Source organism: Manacus candei, unplaced genomic scaffold (genome assembly GCF_025592945.1).
Source record: "Manacus candei isolate 608988 ecotype Guabito, Panama unplaced genomic scaffold, ASM2559294v1 h1tg000062l, whole genome shotgun sequence".
In the NCBI taxonomy this organism is placed as follows: Eukaryota; Metazoa; Chordata; class Aves; order Passeriformes; family Pipridae; genus Manacus; species Manacus candei.
In genome coordinates, this window is record NW_026138110.1 from 603,386 (window position 1) to 622,314 (window position 18,929).

The following is an 18,929-nucleotide window of genomic DNA, read 5'->3' on the forward strand; positions in this document are numbered from 1 at the left end:
AGTTCAGCAGCCCTGCCAAAGGGTTCAGAAAGCCGCTTCCCAAGTGTTAAAATAGTGCCCTCATCTGCATTTGTATTTAGCATCTCTGCAAGTAGCTTATGCACAGTCTCACCCATCACCTTCAGAAGAAGGGTTATGTATCCCTGATATAAGATTTCTTCTTTATTTCAGGATGTGGAGACAGGGCTGTGGTTGCATCGTTTCTTTTCATCACCTTCCAATCTCAGCTGAAAAATAGGATCTATATGACCTTGAATGAGGAAAAGATATTTTCTAGATGATTAAAGCAAAGTAGTTCTGTGTAGCTCTCTGCCCTCCCTGCAGTGATTATCAAGGTTTACTTATTTCTTTTCAAAGCAAAAAAGAAAGATTCAGACCATCAAGTACCAGTAATGCACTGGCTTTACCAATTATGCCCATTTTGGAAAGCTCATAGAAAAATTACAAGTTTTCAGTGTGAAAAAGACACACGATAATGACAAGAGGGAGAAGCCTTTGGTCAAGACACTTTCCCACAGTGTGTTCTTCTTAACAGGTGGGGTTGAACATCAGCCCCTAATATTTTTCCCAGCACATTTGCTTTGCCTTTCAGACTTTTTTTTTTTTTTAAGGTGGATGAATGTGTTTAATAACTGAACCACTGGTAATGGAATTATCTCCCGTGTCTCTATAAAAGGAAAGCATATGCTTTTATATAAATTAGTTATAAGCAAATGCCACAGTTGAAGTTATGGGCGTTATAAATTATGCCTGTCAGCTGAAATCTTCATCAAGTTGAAAATTTAGGTTAAGTGAACAGAATAACAAGGAACCAGGGAGATTCAAGGTAGAAGTTACCTCCCAGTTTTCATACTGATGGGCACGGTGATGTATTGATCTCTCTGGCTGCAATAACTGTGAGCAGGGGATTTAAATGCTGCCAGCAGGTAAGGAGTCCATCACTGAGAAAGGTACTGTTTTAGGGGAGCCTGAGCCCAGTCCTGCCTGGGATTAACTGCTGACTTGAAACTACCCAGTGACCATTAACACTGAAGAGGTCGTTTAGAAAGACACAGTAGGGAATGAAAGGGCTCCTGTAGGAGATATCCTGGATCACAGAAAATGTCTTTGCTCACTGTCCCACCTTTAATTAATTTAGAAATACGCTTGCCTAACTGAGTATTTGCTAGTTCACTTCTTTTCAATCAGATCTATAAGAACAGAGTGGGTTGAATCTGTGAAATTGCAACGGGGATTACAACATTTGAGGCAACAGGAAACCTCAGCAAGGAATTTAGGAGCTCCTTGGTTTTCTCTCCCATTTTTCTTCCCTGACTCCTCTGCAGGTCAGCCTGCCTGTGGGCCTTGTCTTTGCTCCAGGCATGAAGGAATTGAAAATATAGGACCAGAAGGATGCTTCTGGGCCATATATACGGGCAGGATTCACCTCTCATCTTCCTCTGCTAATCAGATTAAAATTCTACTCCAAGCCAATACAACATTATCAGTTAGAAAACGGCCCTTAATAGCCAGTCCACCCATCTCCATTTTCAGCATGGAGCCATTTGTTCTGCTCCAGTGCTGCCCTTTAATTTCCATTATGCCTGTCCCCAAATGCTGTTAATGCCATTTCTGTGTTCAGAGAGCAGTTGCATCCTCTCTCAGTCTTTGGTTTCAGTCTCTGCTCGGAAGACAGGTTTTCCTTTTCCCTGTCATCCTTGAATGGCTGTTCAGAGCTGTTCAGAGCACGCTGTTCCATCCCCTGGCAGCTGTTCACATTGGATTTTCTCTTTCTCAAATATGGCAAAGGCAAACTCTATGTATTATTTATAATTACAAGTCCACATCTCATTAGAATTATTGTTTGGGGTGGAGGGGGATATCTCACCAGCCCTTCTCTATTTCTGCTTAAAATACAACAATATATTTATATCTACTCTGATAAATTCTGGCACCACAAATCCCATATAACCATCATCTGAATAAGGCAAAGCCAAGTCTATCTCCAAGTAGTTGTTTCCAAGTGATGCTCACACACTCAACTAGAGACAGCCAAAATTCCACAGGGATTTGGTCCAAGAGAGGAGACTCCCTCCCTCTCCACGAGAGAAGAGAAAGTTTGGACTCAGGCACGGGTAGAGTACCCCAAATTCTTGATTCATCAACATTCTTCCTCTTACCTGTGTTCTCCTCTCATTTATAAGGAGTGATAGAAATAAATTGTTTCTGTGGGGAACAGCTGTGTTTCTGTGCCCATTTTGTTTAAAAAGCCACAGTCTATATAGTGTTTTTCCATTAGTGAACTGCACTGTGTACATATAGCATATATATCACACTGAAGCATTTCCTAACTAATCATTTCTTGAAAACAGACTCAAGTTTCTCTGTACAATTCAGAATGAAATAGCATGGCCCCAAATCCCATTTTTTCCTGACTTTAGCAGCGCATTACTGTATTTCCAGGGGAGATATATATGAGTTACCAAGTCTGATTGTGCAGTAATTGCTGTGCAGGGATTTACAACCTTTGCTATCTCGTTGTTCACAAAGGAACCTGCCAAACATGAGCTTTCCTTTCAGGAAAAACAATTAGCCACGCACAATGAAATCATGGATTATTGCTATTTTGGAACTTTTCCGAACTTTTGGCAGGTTTGCTCTGGAGACTCATATAACCTCTTGCTGCAGGATGGTTGGGACCCCATAAATATCAAGGTCAAGAGCAATCTCTGCTTATAATTGTCCAAAGAAATAAGTTTCTGGCTCCTTTCATGATGTCATTGACATTGAGAAAAATAATTGCTGAGGTTAAAATGTCTCTTGGTGACCTGTCTTGCAGTAAAATTGCTGTAAAATTGCTTACTCACAGTCCCAACCCCCCCAGGGCTGGTGTTTGTGACCTGCCAGCTGCCTGATTGTGACTATTAGTTTGGGAGGCTGGATGGTTTAGGAAGATTAGGATAAATTCCTGGCATTGATCTCCGATTGAGACAAGAAATGGCCCTTTTTCATTTGGAGATGGATCAGTGGAAATCATTTTCAAATACTACTGACTATTCATGAGCTGAAAACAATCGTTAATTCCTTGCAGCAGCAGAGTTTTCTTATTTAAAAGGACCATCATTGGTTCAGAAATGACTCCTAAATTACCATCCCATTTTTCTCCCTGTCCCACAGGGAAAGAGAAAAGCCATAAGTGCCTCACTGGATGTGTAAAAAGCTTTAAAAACTATCTTGGATAGTTCTCACCTGGTGTTGAGCCAAGGGTACACTGTTCAGGAGACCCTTAAACCAGCACAGAAGGGAAAAGCTGAAACAGGACAGAGAGAGCAAAATCATTGAGCAGTCAAGATGACAAGGAAAAAAAACCAAGGAGCTGCTAAGGAAAAGGGAAGATGTAATTTAAATCTATTGCAGGGGATAAATAAAAACAATTGGAATTTTTTATCAGTTAGCATGAATCCATTTTAGCTACCAGCACTTGCTTCTGGTGGAGTTTTGGGGGTTGGTTTGTTTGGGTTTTTTCTTTATAAATTAACTGTTAAATCACTGCTTGGAGTCAGAATCAAGTAGGTAGAAGAGAAGTAATATCAGTAAATATAAAAAATGCAGGTAACCATGATGACAACAAACTGGACACGCAGTGTCTGGAACAGAGCTCTACAAACTGATGCACAAAGAGGAATCCACCATGAGTTTCTTCAACAAGAACATCCTTGAGCACTAAGAGTAGGAGTAAGTACCTGCCTGTAGTTTGATGGCAGGCTCAGGCCTCCTCTGCTGCAACAGCCTCAGGATTTCTGCAAATTACAGAACAGTCCCCAAACTCAAGAAGCCATTTCCAACCCTGAATAACAGTATATTTTAGCTGGTGTTTAAGAGATGGTTTTTCACAAGCCAAAACCAATTTTAAGCAACACGAGGTGTGAGAGAAAACAGAATTAAACTGAAGAAAGTGACAATTGAGGACTTAATAAAAATACTTGGAGTAGATGCCCCCAAAACCACAAGCTTGGGCTAAAAAAAAAGAAAACTGCAGGTTAGAAAAGCAGCCTGGCTGTGAAGGAAATGAAAGTCACAATAAAGCAAGATAAATATTTCTGTTTTCATTTCCTTGCTCTGTTCAACAGCATTCCCTTCATTCCCAGGCATGGGCTGAGCCATGGAACAGAAGAAGGAAAAGGTGAGAGCAGCGAATACAAATGAAAACTTGCACTTAAAGAAAGAGAAACAAAGGGCATGAAAACATGAATATGGAAGGAGAGCTGAAATACTGAGAGTTTTTAAAAAGTACCTTTGCTTCCTGCGCTGGCCGTGGAGGTTTCGGACCAGCTTGGGAAGCAGGACCAGGAGCATCACTCCCACCTCCCCAAAAGCACTTTTCCAGATGTGAAGTCGTGAGATGCCAAGGGCAGGTTGTACAGCAGAGAGCAAAGGACAGCAGCTGAAAAGTAAAATTGAAAATGACATTTTGAGGAGAGAGAAGCATAGAAAATTTCGGTAAATGCAGCTGTCTGGGAAAAAGGCCCAGGGCCTGTTTTGAGCTTGTTAATGCCAGTGGCAGGTTTTTGAGCCTGGCAGCGGGTAAAGACACTCCTTTTCTGGGTAAAATATCACAGTGATGCTGTGAGGTGACCTTCAAAGCTGTCCTTTGCAGAAGGAGCTCTGAAGGAACCCTCTGATCTACCCATCTCAAGGACAAGGTCAGCAGGGACACAGCCCACGCAGGGCTTGGCCCAAGCTCCTTGCCTGAGTCAATCACACACAAATTAACTTGGGCTTCTGTGTTCTCCTCATCTCCTCTCACAGCCTTTCACCAACCAGGTATTTAAAATAAGTATTTCCTTCCTCCATCACTTGCTAATGTCTGTTGTCAGCCCAAGGTGAGAGCGAAAGAAATTCACCCAGAAGGATCCCAAGGCTGCCCATGCCTTTGGAACCTGATGCTTTATTTCAGCAGCTCTGCTGGGTCCCACTCTTTCAAAGCTTTCCATTTCTTGCCAGCTCAGGGGCTCCAGTTTCAAGGTTTTCTTTACGGTAACTCCTGGCTGTCCCAAGCCAAATGTACATATTTTTCGGCATAGATAAATCCCTTTCTCTCACATCTGAGAATAAGACAAATATATGGGCATTCAGTATGTCTTACTATTAACAGGGACAGAAACAAGGCAGCCAAGGCAATAAATTCCAGGAGAGAGGCTTCTCCCAGAGGACCAGAAGAAAGTAAATGAATAAAGGTACATATGTGAGGCAAGGTTGAGTCCCAAACCAGACATCTGTGGAAGGGAGGGAGAGAATAAATCTCTCTCTTACTCTCAGAGGAACTGCATTAATCTTGCCTCAATTAGGCTTTTCTTAACTATTGCTGTCCCCCCATGAGCAAGCAAATAAAAATCCATAGGAAGGGTGGAAAGAGGAGAGCCACAGCTAAGGCAGAATGTTCCCTTTGGATGCCTGGAGAAGAAACACCTTCCATTTTCACTCCAGTGGGGTACAGAGTGTATCTCCTGTTCAGTAACAGAAAGGCACAGTCACTTCTCATGGCCATGGTTCACTCCCACACACACAGCAATTCCCGTGGTCTGTGTAAGGCAAATGTTCCTTCCCTGGGGAAGTCTCTTTATAAGGTGCTGACAACCAGTGATCTGCTAATCTGACAATCCCAGAAGGTGTGTTTGTACCCCCACAGCAGAGCAGGCAAGAACACCAAGATGCACCCATATGTGCCTTAGGTGTGTGGGAAGTGGGAATTTGGAGGGGACCTTTGCAGGCTTCCACATGTAACCTCCAGACGTGCCAGTGTTGAGGTGTTTAATCATCTCCTGTGGGCAAATGACACAGAATACAGGAACAGGCACCAAAATTATTCACAGCTTTCTTATCCAAGTGCTGTTTACATTTGTTGAAAGCCCAATCTGCTGCAGTCAGCGAGATCTACCTTCTCTATTTCTGCCAAAAAAAAAAAAAAAAAAAGAGTATATATCTCTTCATCTGCCCATCCATCCACCCATCATCATCTCCTGTATCACAGCACCACAATTCCCTGTAGCCAGCGTTGGATTAACATAAGGTAGTGGTTCCCCACCCAACTTCTACTCAGAGCTTGAACTCTTGGAGGCTGGGGCCATCCCATATTCCGTGTTTTCTCAGTGCCCAGCACAACAGCAGCCCTCGAGTGACCTCCACGTGGTGCTTTTTCCCTGTCCTTTGCTTACATAATGCAGATGATTCATTGATATGAAGTCGCCCGGAACACGGAACATCTGGGTCTGCTTTTTATTTTTTCCCTTGTCCTGTGAAGTTGTCAAGTCAGCTCTGGGATATTTTGTCTGAAGCTGATCCTCAGAAGGTTCATGTAATTAGGATGGGAAATCCTTTCCAATTTCATCTTTTGGGGGATAATCCCATGTTGGTATATGCTATTTCCTGATGGGTGTTTGTGTCAGGAGAACATCTTTCTTCCTAGCTGTGTCCTTCAACTAGTTTTGGAAAAGATAATCCTTGAGTCATTAACACTTTCTGTGGCCCTGTTGAGCTTGGCAGAGTTTTCTTACCCCATACTTCTCAGCCATTTTTTTTCCCTATGCATATTCCCAGGAAAGGCTCCTCCATCTGTTTGGCATTTTAATGCTGAGATGAGGCTCTGTTTATTGGGAGATGTGGCTGTTTCTACATAGGGCATTATCAGTTTTGCCTGTAAAAACATACCAGCTTTGTAAATTTGAGGGCAATGATTTATGGCCCAAATGTTGCTAATTCTCTCATTACTGGTCAAACAAGGACTTTTTTTCAAATGTCAGATAACAGATGGTGAGGAGAAATTTTACCTCCACTTCTTCCCAGACTACCATTTGAGCTAGCAGGGGAAAAGTGAGGAGAGGGGAGAGCTGGACACAGATTTTAAACATATTCGGTTTTAATCAGCATTTAAAATCTGACCAGTTCTATATTTAATTGCAATTTTTTCCCCTATTTTGGTCAAAATTTCATACTTTGAAATCTGATTCAAAATTGACAAACTAGTTAGTACTTTGTAAAGTTCATCTGTTGTTTTTTTTTTTTTAGATGTAGCGATGTAACAACACAATTAGTCAGTTACTCTAGGTTTTAATAACAAAAAAACCCCAAACAAAAAAAAAATTAAACTACATTGTAACAAATGTGTTTGTATTTTTCTTAGCAAGGAGTTACTGTTGCTACAATTGTAGCAAAGGGGAGATAAACAGCTGGAAAAATGCCTATGGGACACACTTCATAGCCCAGAACCTGATGTAAAATCTAGAAACATTAATATTAAACATTCCATCGTGTAAGAGGCAATTATTACTTATATTACAACTATCTAGAAGGACACAACAGTTTAGTCTGGCTATATTAGATTATTGCATGGCTGGTGATTCTCACCCATTGTGAAATCCTTCTAACCCACTTCACAGTTTTCAGTCTTTAACCAAGATCTCTGTTGAGACTCAATTTTAATTGAATGCACATTAAGTAATTGTTAAGTATTGGACATTTATAAATTTTCCTGACCTTGAACCTAATTATATATTTTACAGGGAGGCAAAGTAATTGATTATGATAATAAAACCATAACCAGTATATAGTTGATTACACACTGGATGACATCTTGACATATGCATCTTGCTATCACAAAAAAATTTGTATGTAGACAAAAAGAAGAAGAAAACTCTAAAAAAGCCCAATCTAAGAACTTCACGTTATTGCCATGCCACAAGCCACAAGATTCCAAGAGTACCTGAAATACCCTGGAGAGCTGAGAACCAAGAGTGACTCGATTATTCCCCTGCCTTTGCCGATGCATTTGCTGAGTTGTTTTGTTGGGAGAACGAGGAAAATGTTTGGTTTACTCTTATATTTAGTTAGTGCTGGAGATTTTGTGCTGTATGTTTTCATTTTATAGCAAAACCTTCTCGTGATTTGGATGCACCCACCTTTTGCCTGTTCCCAATGTACATCCCTCAGGAGCAAGGGAAAAGTTCTGTCTCACTTTTAGCCCAACCACGGCAATATCTTCTGTCTGCTCCTGTTCCAAAACTTCCCGCTCCTGGAATCCAAGTGCCTTCTTTGCTCCCTTGACAGAAAAGATTCAAAATTTGTTTAAGTAACTGAAGTAAGAGCAGCAAATTTGTCATTTGCCTCGGCCAAAGCTGCTCCTAATGCTGTTCCAAGCCCTAGTGCTCCCCCTGCATCCCTCTCCGAGGCCGGCAGATGCTGAGCCTGCGTGTCTGCCCTCCGGGGACAGAGCCATAAATGTCTTCCTCAAACCCTCACCCAGCCCCGTTCCCCCCACAGCAAAACTTAATGACTTCTCACAGGAATCCAAAAACAAACGAGGCCCCTCACTAAGAGCCATTCCAGTCGGAGTTTACTTGTCCTTGCTTGACCTCAGCCTCCTCAGCTTTTGCTCTTTAAAACCCGTGTATTCCGTGGGTGGTGCTCATGGCATCTCCCTGACAGGGATGAAAGGCAGCCCTGAACAACCAGTTTATTATAGAGTAGATCTGTGACCAAAAAGGGAATGATTTCCCATTAAACTGAAGGCATGCAGAAATAGGATTGAAGAAAATGAGCCCAGCTGATGTGAAATGCATGGCCTGAATGGTCTGGGCACCAGTCTTGGTGACAGTGGGGAATGAAGTTTATAGCATTTGGCACAGAGCTGAGGCAGATTCATGGTGTTAAGTGTTTTGTCAGTGTTTATGGGCTGGGGCAAAGCTTAATATGTGCTAGAAAGCAGAGGGTAAATAAAAAGATATGAGTCAGTTCTGTTGGTTTGGTTTGTTGGTTTTTTCCCCCCTGAAAACTCACGTTTTAGAGCTGATGCTGTGCTTGGTGAGAACCCAGCTCACGATTTCTGCCTGTCTGGGTTGGCAGGACTCAGTGTTTGTTACCAGCATGGTGTTGCTGTGAACACTTCTACAACAAAAATCACAGAATCATGGAACCACTAAAGCTGGAAAAGACCTCCAGGATCATCATCAAGTGCAACCATGGCCACTGAACCCACTGAACAAATGATATGTTCTGAAGACTGAAATTTTACTTGAGGAAAACATAGGAACATATTTTCTGTTCATTTTGGTGGTGCAGGCCAACATAAAACTCAGGGGGGAAAAAAAAGTTTGTTCTGTGAGGTTGGATACTGCTAATAAATAAAAAATGAAATCAGATTACAAACACCAGGTCCTCACGCAACGTAATTCACTTCCCTTCCACTGATTTAAGCAAGTATTAAATTGATTTAAAGGCAGCTCTGTCAACTTCTATCGCCAAGGGGTTTGGTTCTGAATATCTAAGAACTTGATTTCTTCAAGTCTTTTATATTTATCATTCCCGTGGTGCACAGAGAGGCTGAGCATGTCTCTGCCAGACAACTGAACAAAACCCAGATCCCTCACCACGTGACCTTGGTTTAGATCACTCCATGTAGGGACACATATGGATATAGAAGTATGGGGTTTTTATATATACTAAAAAATATAAATAAATATATGTTCTATATATACATGAAAATAAGCAAAACTACAAGGATGACATGGATAACTTATTAAATTATACATATTTATAAAAATATTAACAAAAAAATTACCAATTCCTTATGGCTTGATCCCATGCCTTCTCTTTGCTCCCTCACGTACATTCATTCTCCCTTCACACTGCCTTGCCCCTGAAGGATCAAGATCTGTAACCAGAGAGAGAATAACTTCTGTAAATCTCAAATTACAATAATCCAAGGATTTAAGAAGTAAAATGGTACCATTACAGCAGATAATTGTAACTCTGGAGAAATAGGTCAGAGCTGCAGTTCATCTCGGCGCTGCTACCAACAAATGAGGTCAGGTTTTGCTTTCTTTATGTGCTGTTGCTTTAAAAGAAAAGAGCTTTTTTTTTTTTTTTTATTCTGTATTGATGGGGAGTGAATTCCCAGGCAGCAACACTAGAAGAGATAAAGAGTAGGAATTAAATCTCTGGTCTGTGTGGCCTTGGGTATCCAGTCCCACCCAACACAGGATTTTCCAAACGTCCTGAAAACATAATAGCATTTTCCAAATACCCTCCGTGTAAAGGATAAACGTGCAGGCTCCTCTCCACCACGGTATGTGCTCCTTCTTAGAGAGAAATTGTCTCTGCAGCACAACTAAAAGAAATGAAAATAAGAACCCCAGCACCTTCTGTAATTGCTTTTGTGGAATGTAGTCATCCAAGGAAGAATTTGGTGCAGCTGGTAAAGGCGGTGCGACTACAAAAAAAATACAGCTTTCCTATAAATTCCCCAGGATCCCTGAGGAAACCTCAGGAAACAGGCTATTGCAATGCAGATTTGCATGGTTCCCTGAGGAATACTGCACTTCCACAAATCCTTCCCTGAAGAGATTTAGCTTTTCAACAGTTTGTGCTCAAGTACAATTAATTTTGATGGCCCCTGCACGATTACAAGTCTAATGTTTAGGTTTGCTATCAATTACCACACCAGACTCTTCCTGGGTCACTACTCCATGAGCTACTATGGCTTTACTTATGTTGTAGCCATCTCCATCCTCTCTGGAAATAAAAAGCTTGGGGCAAATGGGTCTATCTGAACCAGCTGAAGTGTAAAGGAACAGTAATCACAATAAATAAATAAATAGCCACTCAAGGGTTTTGCTGTCAAGTATTAGAAGTGTGGAAAAAATTAATGGACACCTCCTCTGTTCTACATCCTGAGACACAAGTTGAGTTTTGATTCAAACAACAGATGTTGATGTGAATAATAAGACCGGTGTGCAGGTCTTGTGTGCAAGCATTTGCTAATTAATGTAGTTTGTTAATGGCAAGTATTGGGACAGATGTTATAAAAACCCAATCAGCCTGTGCTAGGAGTGAGCTGTTAGTCCTTTTCTGACTAAAAAAGTTTAGCAGGAACCCCGAGAGTTTGCAGTCAAGGCTTCTTTAAGTTTTCTGCTTCGATATTCATCTATATACATCATCTATGAAATATTTACAGAGGAAACCACTTAAAACAATGAAATATGAATGAGTCCTTTGGTGGAGGTGATGCAATTTCTCTGCCAGGTTTTACCCAGAGCGGTATTTCGGGGGGGGGGAGGTTTATGCAGGGATGGGATCCTCTAATCAATCAGGCCAAGGGGAATCAATAAGACAGTAATTAATTTAGCTCCTTCTCCATATTTTTCAAAGTGACAGATTTATGATGGACCATGAAAAAAACATTAAGCATTATCTTTTTCCCTCTACTGGAGACAGGGTGGGTAGATGAAGATAACGGGGCTGTGGCCGTTCCCTATCTGACACAGGGATCTGCTGGGCACAGAGGGAAGTTCTGACCTAAAGGAAAAGGCACAAGGGAACAAGGAAGAGCTGGGAATAGCAGGAGAGCAGGCTTGGATATGTGACTGCCTGAAGCCATTCTGGAGGAACCACCACCAAATGACAGCTGTCACTAGGAATAACCACGGCATATGGGCACTTCCCAGGAAAAGACAGTGAGATTAAACCATAAAATCACAGAACAACAAGCACACATTGCATTTGGTGGGGTTCTTTGCATTTATCTTTATTTGACCCCATTTATGAGCCATTTGAATTGCTGTACTTAGAAAGAAAAATTACTTTCCCTACAGCTTCAATTTGGTTTTTTCTTTTATTATTTTTCCCCAGATATCCTCCTCTTCCTTTTCTTTCAATGTAAATAATAGAAGGATTCTAACAGCCATACCAGCTGCTGAAACTGAGAAATCAAAGCAATAAAAGAGCATTTAAGCCACCACTTGTATATTCATTCTCCCTCCCTTTCTACAAAGTCAGCAAGTTTCTTACATTCTTGATATTATATGATATCTTTTTATTCTTGTCTATAAGTATTTTTCAACATTGTCTCTATTGCCACATGTGAAAACTCCCTTTATCTTTAGGCTTCTACCACTCAGTCACCAATACAATGAAACCCAGAAAGCCTAAGAACCCCTGACAGTTCACATAAACTCAAAAGCTGTTCCACTGAAATTTGATAGAAATTGTTGCAGTCGCAATATTCGGATCACCACAGGAATTAAACAAGGGCTTGACTCGCTTTTTATGGATAAAATGTACAATAACCACTTTCCTACAAGAGTACAAAGACAGTAAACTGTGTGTGTGTGTTACACTTTTCTTTGTTAGTACTAATTTCCCCTCTCCTTGATCAAACCAAAGGAACTACTAAAGCTCGTGAAAAACTACCACAGTTTCAATTTAGACCACTTCAGTTTAGTGAGCACTTTCAATTTAAAACACACACTCCAGCAATTCCTCTCGACCAAATACAAAATACTTTCCTTTGCAGCTGCCCAGAATAATACAGGATTTGAGCTCTCTTAACTCTTGCTCTCCAAACTCCAAGGGGAAAATATTATTGCATGCTGAGAGTCATTACAGCCATTCCAGCCAAGTTATTAAAAAAACCTGTAGTTTCACCAGTCTGTGCTGATACTTTCTGAGCAATAGTGGAGATTTTGGAAGTTTTTGTAGGTAAGTGTTTTCAGCATCTGTGTGACCAGGTTGTACCCACTGCAGAACTTATTGGTGGCTCTGTTTATCCCAAAGGTGTTCCTGTTTGTAGGAGGTAAAATGGTTTTCCAAGCCAGCAGAAAGAGCCTGCTCCCAGGGAGTGCTGAGGGATTGCTGGAGGGAAGTGGAGTGGAATCTTCCAAAGATGGAAAGCTGCACTTTGAGCACGTGCAGATATTAAACAGAAGTCTTGTCACGGTTTAGTAAAGCAGAATCAGAGTTTACAACCTGCTGAGTGCCTCTGCATCTCACCTGCCTGGACATTTCCCTGTGTTTAGACTGGACAGGCCAACTTTCTCCAAGCATTTCACCTCCTAAGGATGAGGAACACATCACCACTCCCAGCTTCCCAGGAAAAACCACTTGATTATATGCAATACATGAAAATGATATAAGAATACACTTACCACACACTGTGGGTGCAAATCCTGGGCAACTTTAGCCTCTTCCAAATCATTCCCTTGGCTATTGCACTCCATAATGCCAAATCCTGCCAGGCTGGGGGGCTTTTGCTGCACTAAGGTGCTGTTTCCACTTTGAACCCGAATTCTCTTTACTCCTTCCACTTATATGATTTAAGGTCTTCAGTCCTTACACAATTACTTTCCATTTTCTGTATGGACTATTTATTTTACATCCAAAAAGAAAAACAAGGGAAAAAGGAAAAAAAAGTAATACCTTAGCAAAAGATGAAAGCATATGTTCCTTCTTTGTGATGCTATATCCACTCTGGGAGCAGAAAAGGTTATCAAGCCTCTTCTATCTTGAATATATTTAGTAAATTAAATCTCTGTCTAATCATTTAACTGATTTTCATACTTCATTGATACTTCACAAGGAAGATAATATAACAACTTGAAAAAATGTGTACTCCTTCTTTTCAGTGTTTTCTCCTACAGCTTGCTATATATTATTTCCAGGATAATGAATACCAGTGCAGAGCTATCTTGTAACTGTCATCTGGTTTTACTTTAGTCATCCTGAAAGACTTGGGAGTTGTTTTTCAATTGTTTTTACACCCAATTCAACTAGTAACTCATAACATGCAGATCAGCTAAGTGAGGAAAAGAAAAGGTCAGGACAATCAGGAAAATTTTTAGAGGAGTATTTAGTGTAATCAAGTATTTGTTAATGCTTTGCCCTTCTACATGATTACTATTTTGTGGTTTAAAGTTGTTTGTTGCAAGAAAAGGATCTCTGTTATTCGTGAAATACCTCAAGAACGCATTTAGATATTTCCTTAGGTTTAATATATTTGGGAAAGTTGTCTCAGAAGCCTATTAGTTGACTTTTACTCCTTTTTGACTTACCTACACTGTTTGACACAAGCCTCTGATGTGGCTGTAATCAAATGCTGTTGGTTAACTTCTGTCTGAATCCAGCTGGGGTTGAGGCATCCCAAAATAACAACAGGCTCCAGGATGCCTTTTGGGAGTTGGTGTTGTATCCTCAAAAGCTGGAACAGAACTGTGCCGAAATTATATCTCTATATGTGATTTATTCTTAATGCTGAGGCCAACTTTTAATTCCCGACCCCTGTGCCAGTCAGACTTTGCATCTCATCACTCCCCATCAACACTCATTCTTACTTAGAGATTACACTTCACTTACAATAAATCCACTGGCCTGGTGCATTTTTTTACTGCAGTTTTCTGGCTAGCAGTAAAGCATTCTAATTTATTGAGCCAAATCTTTGCATTTTCACAGAAGCTTTACTCACTCCTTAAATTTGTCTCGTGAAATCCAAATAATTCCAATATTATGTGTTAGAAAATAGTAAGTCAGACTTCTGCATAAGAATTACTGATAAATTATTTGCTGACACAGCTCACTGTGCACACACATCCACAGTCACACTGCTATACAGGTATTTTTTTAACCTGTACAAGACCTCTCTGATAGTTTTTCCTAAATCAGCCTCAGTGGGTTAAATATTAAGGTCAGGGTTACGTGGTTATTACAGTTGCCAGGATTAGGAACAAAGATCTATCAATGAGAAAATTCAGTAATACCAGTAAATAAATAACACCTCTACTGCCTAAAAGCAAAATAATTCTGAAAGGACGGACTTAAAAAAATGTTAGTTGTACTGCAAACTTGAAGAAAAACTGATATTAAAACCAAACTGAAGGGGAATTATGCCAGCACACCCTCCTTTATTCCTCTGGAAGAATAATCCACTGTCCCAGGTTGCTCCAAGCCCCGTCCAGCCTGGCCTTGCACACTTTCAGGGATGGATCCCAGGCAGTTGTACCTCAGCAAAGGCTCTGCTGAAGGGAAAAGCTGGGGTTTGGATTTGCTCTGGATGTCCCTGCAGCTGTGAAACGTGGATGGCAGTGTTGCTGGAACAACCTCTCTTGGGAGGTTTCCAGTACTTTCTGCTTGCAGCATCGCCAAGAATATTCCTAAGGCAGCTTTTTCACAGTGACTTGGAATTTCACACTCTGGATGAAAGCAATTCAAAAGCAACCAGAGTTTAAAGGAAACAGAGTATTTCAGGTTAGCTGTGTTAAATTGAAGAAATGAGCAGGCTTAAAGGGAAAGATTCCTTCTTTTGGAATCCAGAGTGGATCTTTTGGATCCAGGATGACTCTGGATCTCTGCCTGTAGTTGGAAACAACTGAAATGGCACAGCAGCATAGCTGGCTTATCCATGTTTTTTAAAAGTACTGTCCTCTCTTAGCCTGGGGAAATATATTCCTGTAGGATTTTATCCTCTGGGTGCTTAAGAATTCCACCTCAAGCACTGTGTCATGTTTTACCCACCAAATTCCAGGCAGGAAAAAGCTCTGCTCCCCACAACCTGCAGGAAAGGTCTCTGGTCTCTGGAGAAACCTCCCAAAGCAGCCTCCAGTCCGTGTGTGTGCGATGGCTCACACGAGAAATATTTCCATCTCCAGCTTCCCCAAGGACATCTGTTTCATTTTGGACTTTTTTTAAAAAACCACCTCTATGTCAGCAGCTGAAAAACAAGGAGACGTGTTGGAGTCGGCTCTGGAACCGCTCCTGAGCTCTCACATGGGCTGTGCTCGATGCCAAAGAGTTCCAGCGCTTGGGTCTCACTGGAATGTTGTCTGTGGTGTCACCACGGGCACAGCTTCCAAGTCCTGCAGATTTAATGAGCCTGAGCACGCTTCTCACATCCCCAAGCACAGCAGCTGGAACCTGAAACAGTTATCCCAAGCTTCCTTTCCTAAGGATGGTATGTAGAGAGGGTCTAAGGCGAGCCATCAACACCCAGAAGCCATCGATTTAGGAGGATTTATGGATGGAAAAGTAGAGGTGCACAAATCCCAGGGTCAGGATGCTTAATAAACTATTTGTCTTCCTGTGAGAGTAAGTTTGCTACCATCACACGATAACACAAGTCTCTTGGCTTATCTTTGGTTTCATAAATATGGTTTTGTACTAAATATACACATAGACAGTGATTGAGAATACATGTTCTAGACAGTCATCTGCTGGTGTGAAAACCCAAATGAATGCTTTTGTTGTCTGGGGGGTTTTTGTTTCAAAACTGGATGAAGAACCAACATGTTTTCTGCTTTACAAGCCAATTCTGCCTGTATTTTTTCCCAGAGGCCAAGTATGTAAAGCCAGAGTCTTCATTTGCAGGGAACTCTGTAGTTATCTTCCACGCTTCTCTAATCCCACATTTTCTCTAACTCTACATTTCACAGCCCAAAAACTTTTAGGTCCAGCTGAACAATCCTCAGAGCATTGTCCCTTACTCCAAGAGCTGGTTGTTATTCTCCCAGAGCTGCAGAGAGCTCGTTCCAGATACAATCCCAGCTTTTCTTTCATGCTCCTCAGGTGCCTGTTCTTCACAGGAGCTGCTGCTAAACACGAGAAACATGGAGAAAGAAGTCACAGCCACAGCATTCACAGAGAACATGAAAAGATATATTGTACTTTTCAGGGAAGAACACAGCTTGGGAGGCCATGAGAATGAATCACAGTGAATCATTTTCACTCACTGAACTTAGTACAGAAATGGGGGGAGAAGGGCTGAGCGTGAAAATATTCCCTCTCTCATTCTGTAAAGTAACAGCTAAACCTTCTCAGGACTCCTTTGAAAGCTGTATGAAACATTTGGTGTAGATACACTCTCTGTACAAGCCCTTGGCAGAGTGAAATCACACAGGAAGAAAACCCACGGGCTGATTTAACAGTGGCAGCAAGTGCTACGATGGCAGGATTTGGGATTTAGAGAGTTCTGTAGAATTACAGAATCATTCAGGTTGGAAAAGCCCTCTAAGATCATCTGTTTCCCTGTTTCCAACCATTTCCCTGGCACTGCCAAGGCCACCAAGGGCCACACCTACATGTCTTTTAAATCCCTCCAGCGATGGTGACTCAAACGAAGCCATGGGTTATGAAAACATTGCAATAAACTGTATTTTGATCAAAGTTACTCTGGTCATTCTGGAGAGAAAACACCTTCAAGAAGATCAAAAGGCAGTCTGGCACAGTTCTAAACTGGAAATCCTTTGAAGAGAATGAGCTAAATCGATGAGGAGCCGATGAAGAGCTGAGGGAGGAGGGATGGGAACTGAAACTCGCAGGGGTAAAAGTTACAAGGAGAAGACCAGCACATACCCCAGGATTCCAGTGAGGAGTGTTCAATCCCTCCCCCCCTCAGTGGTTCTTGGATGAAGCAATAAGTGCAGCTGTCTCTGGAGAAGGAGGGTAAAAGTGTTTACCAAGTCCATTTTGCACTGACTCATCTCCACACCGCGTTACTACAAGTTGGCCTCTGCTGGGGAAGAAAGCTTGGCAGGAGGAGATTCTTCTCTTGCTCAAGGTCCTCTTGCTGACTAGCAAGGGCCAAGTTCTCCAGAGGAGCTGGAAAAGGTGCCAGGAAGCGTAGCTCGGTGTGTTTTTCTTTTCTTTCTTGGTCACAAAAAGGAGTTGCTGCCCAATACCACAGAAGACACAAGTACTCCCTTCCCAATCCTTACTGTGTAAAAGAGAAGAGCTCCAGAATACTGAGAATCCCCCTGATACCCCAACCCAGAGCTCTCTGTGCCCTCCTCCCCACTGCCCCCCCCCTTAATTTAAAATAAAAAGAATGACCTCACCCTTTCTTTGGAAAAAATTAATAAACTACAAGGCATCTTAATGACAAATCCTTACTGGGATGAGTAATTCTTTGCTGGAGAACAGCACCTGGAGTAGGAGGTTTTTGTGTTTGGTTTCAATCTACACACACCTTCATGGGGAACATAAAGAATTATAAGATGATCAGAGGGCTAGACCAGGAAATTAGAATTGAAAAAACAATTTGAAAGAGGGTGCACATTTCTAATGATCTGGGTAATTAAACATTGGAACAATTTAGCAAGATTGGGGTGGATTTTCCATATGGTTTAACATGTTTGTACTTAGACTGCTTCATAACATGGTATCTGTAGCAAATTTATAAACACAGTTTGCTAACACAGATTTTTGCTTCAACTTGCAGCAAGTGCATAAATAGATTTGAAATCATTCACAGGAAGGCTAATTAAAAAAATGAATCACTGTATCAGCCATGCTGGTGATCCCACCCACCCTTCAGACAGCACAGGAAGAGTTCAACTCATCTCCAAAAGGGCAGATTGGGTTAGAAAAGAAAAATAATATTCATAAGAGATTTATAATTAAAGCCAAAGATTCATTTCCGTTGGAAACAGATGGTCAGGCAAAGGGATAATTTAGCTAAAGCCTGTGCTTCAACTTGCTAACAAAAGCATGGATTTAATCTTCCATCCAGTTGCACGGGGTAACCTGTTTATCGTGCATTATGGATCAGGGAATATCCACACCACTTAAAAACCAGCACTGTTGCTTTCAGTGAGAAGAAATTAAAACTGCAAGTGAGGAGAAAAACGAACAAGACTTATAAAACTCCAGGGGAGAATGAAAGACTGAGGGCTGGGTGAATCGGGAGGAACCTAACGTGGTGATAATGGGGGGTAGATATTGAAGATATCGCTGAGATGTTGTGGGGGGTAAGTGGAGGGCATTGGATAGACAACAAAGGGGTTGTTTTTCTTTGTTTCTTCAAGGTGAACTAAGGAACCAGTTGCAGTACTGTATGGACAAATCTCAGTGACAGCACTGGAAACACACCTTCATACCTTGGGAAGTCTTCTATCTCAGGGGACAATGCGGAAGAGAGTCACTGACAGGCCTTTTTTTCTGGGAATAAAGGAAAAGTGTTGGTAACATCACATCTAAACTGGTTTTCCTTTCACCTACCCTCCCCATAATGAACAATTTTGGTTCACTGCTGTCACACCTACCTCAGTAATTCTCCAAATGCCCATTTAAGCCAGCGTACATCTCACCTGGACCTGTGCAGAGCAGCAACTACAAACCCTCAGACCTGCCCTGCT

General features: G+C 41.5%; 1 long non-coding RNA gene across 1 annotated transcript; it reads right to left on the minus strand.

Annotated features, from left to right (window-relative positions):
* Window positions 1-3,595: 3,595 nt before the first annotated feature.
* Window positions 3,596-18,239, minus strand: LOC127478786 (uncharacterized). Its single transcript, XR_007907345.1, has 8 exons — window positions 17,686-18,239; window positions 13,860-14,016; window positions 12,957-13,171; window positions 9,593-9,685; window positions 8,812-8,919; window positions 7,935-8,074; window positions 4,274-4,423; window positions 3,596-3,779 (listed from the first exon to the last, which is right to left on the minus strand). It is a non-coding gene; the product is annotated as an uncharacterized LOC127478786 (long non-coding RNA).
* Window positions 18,240-18,929: the final 690 nt, after the last annotated feature.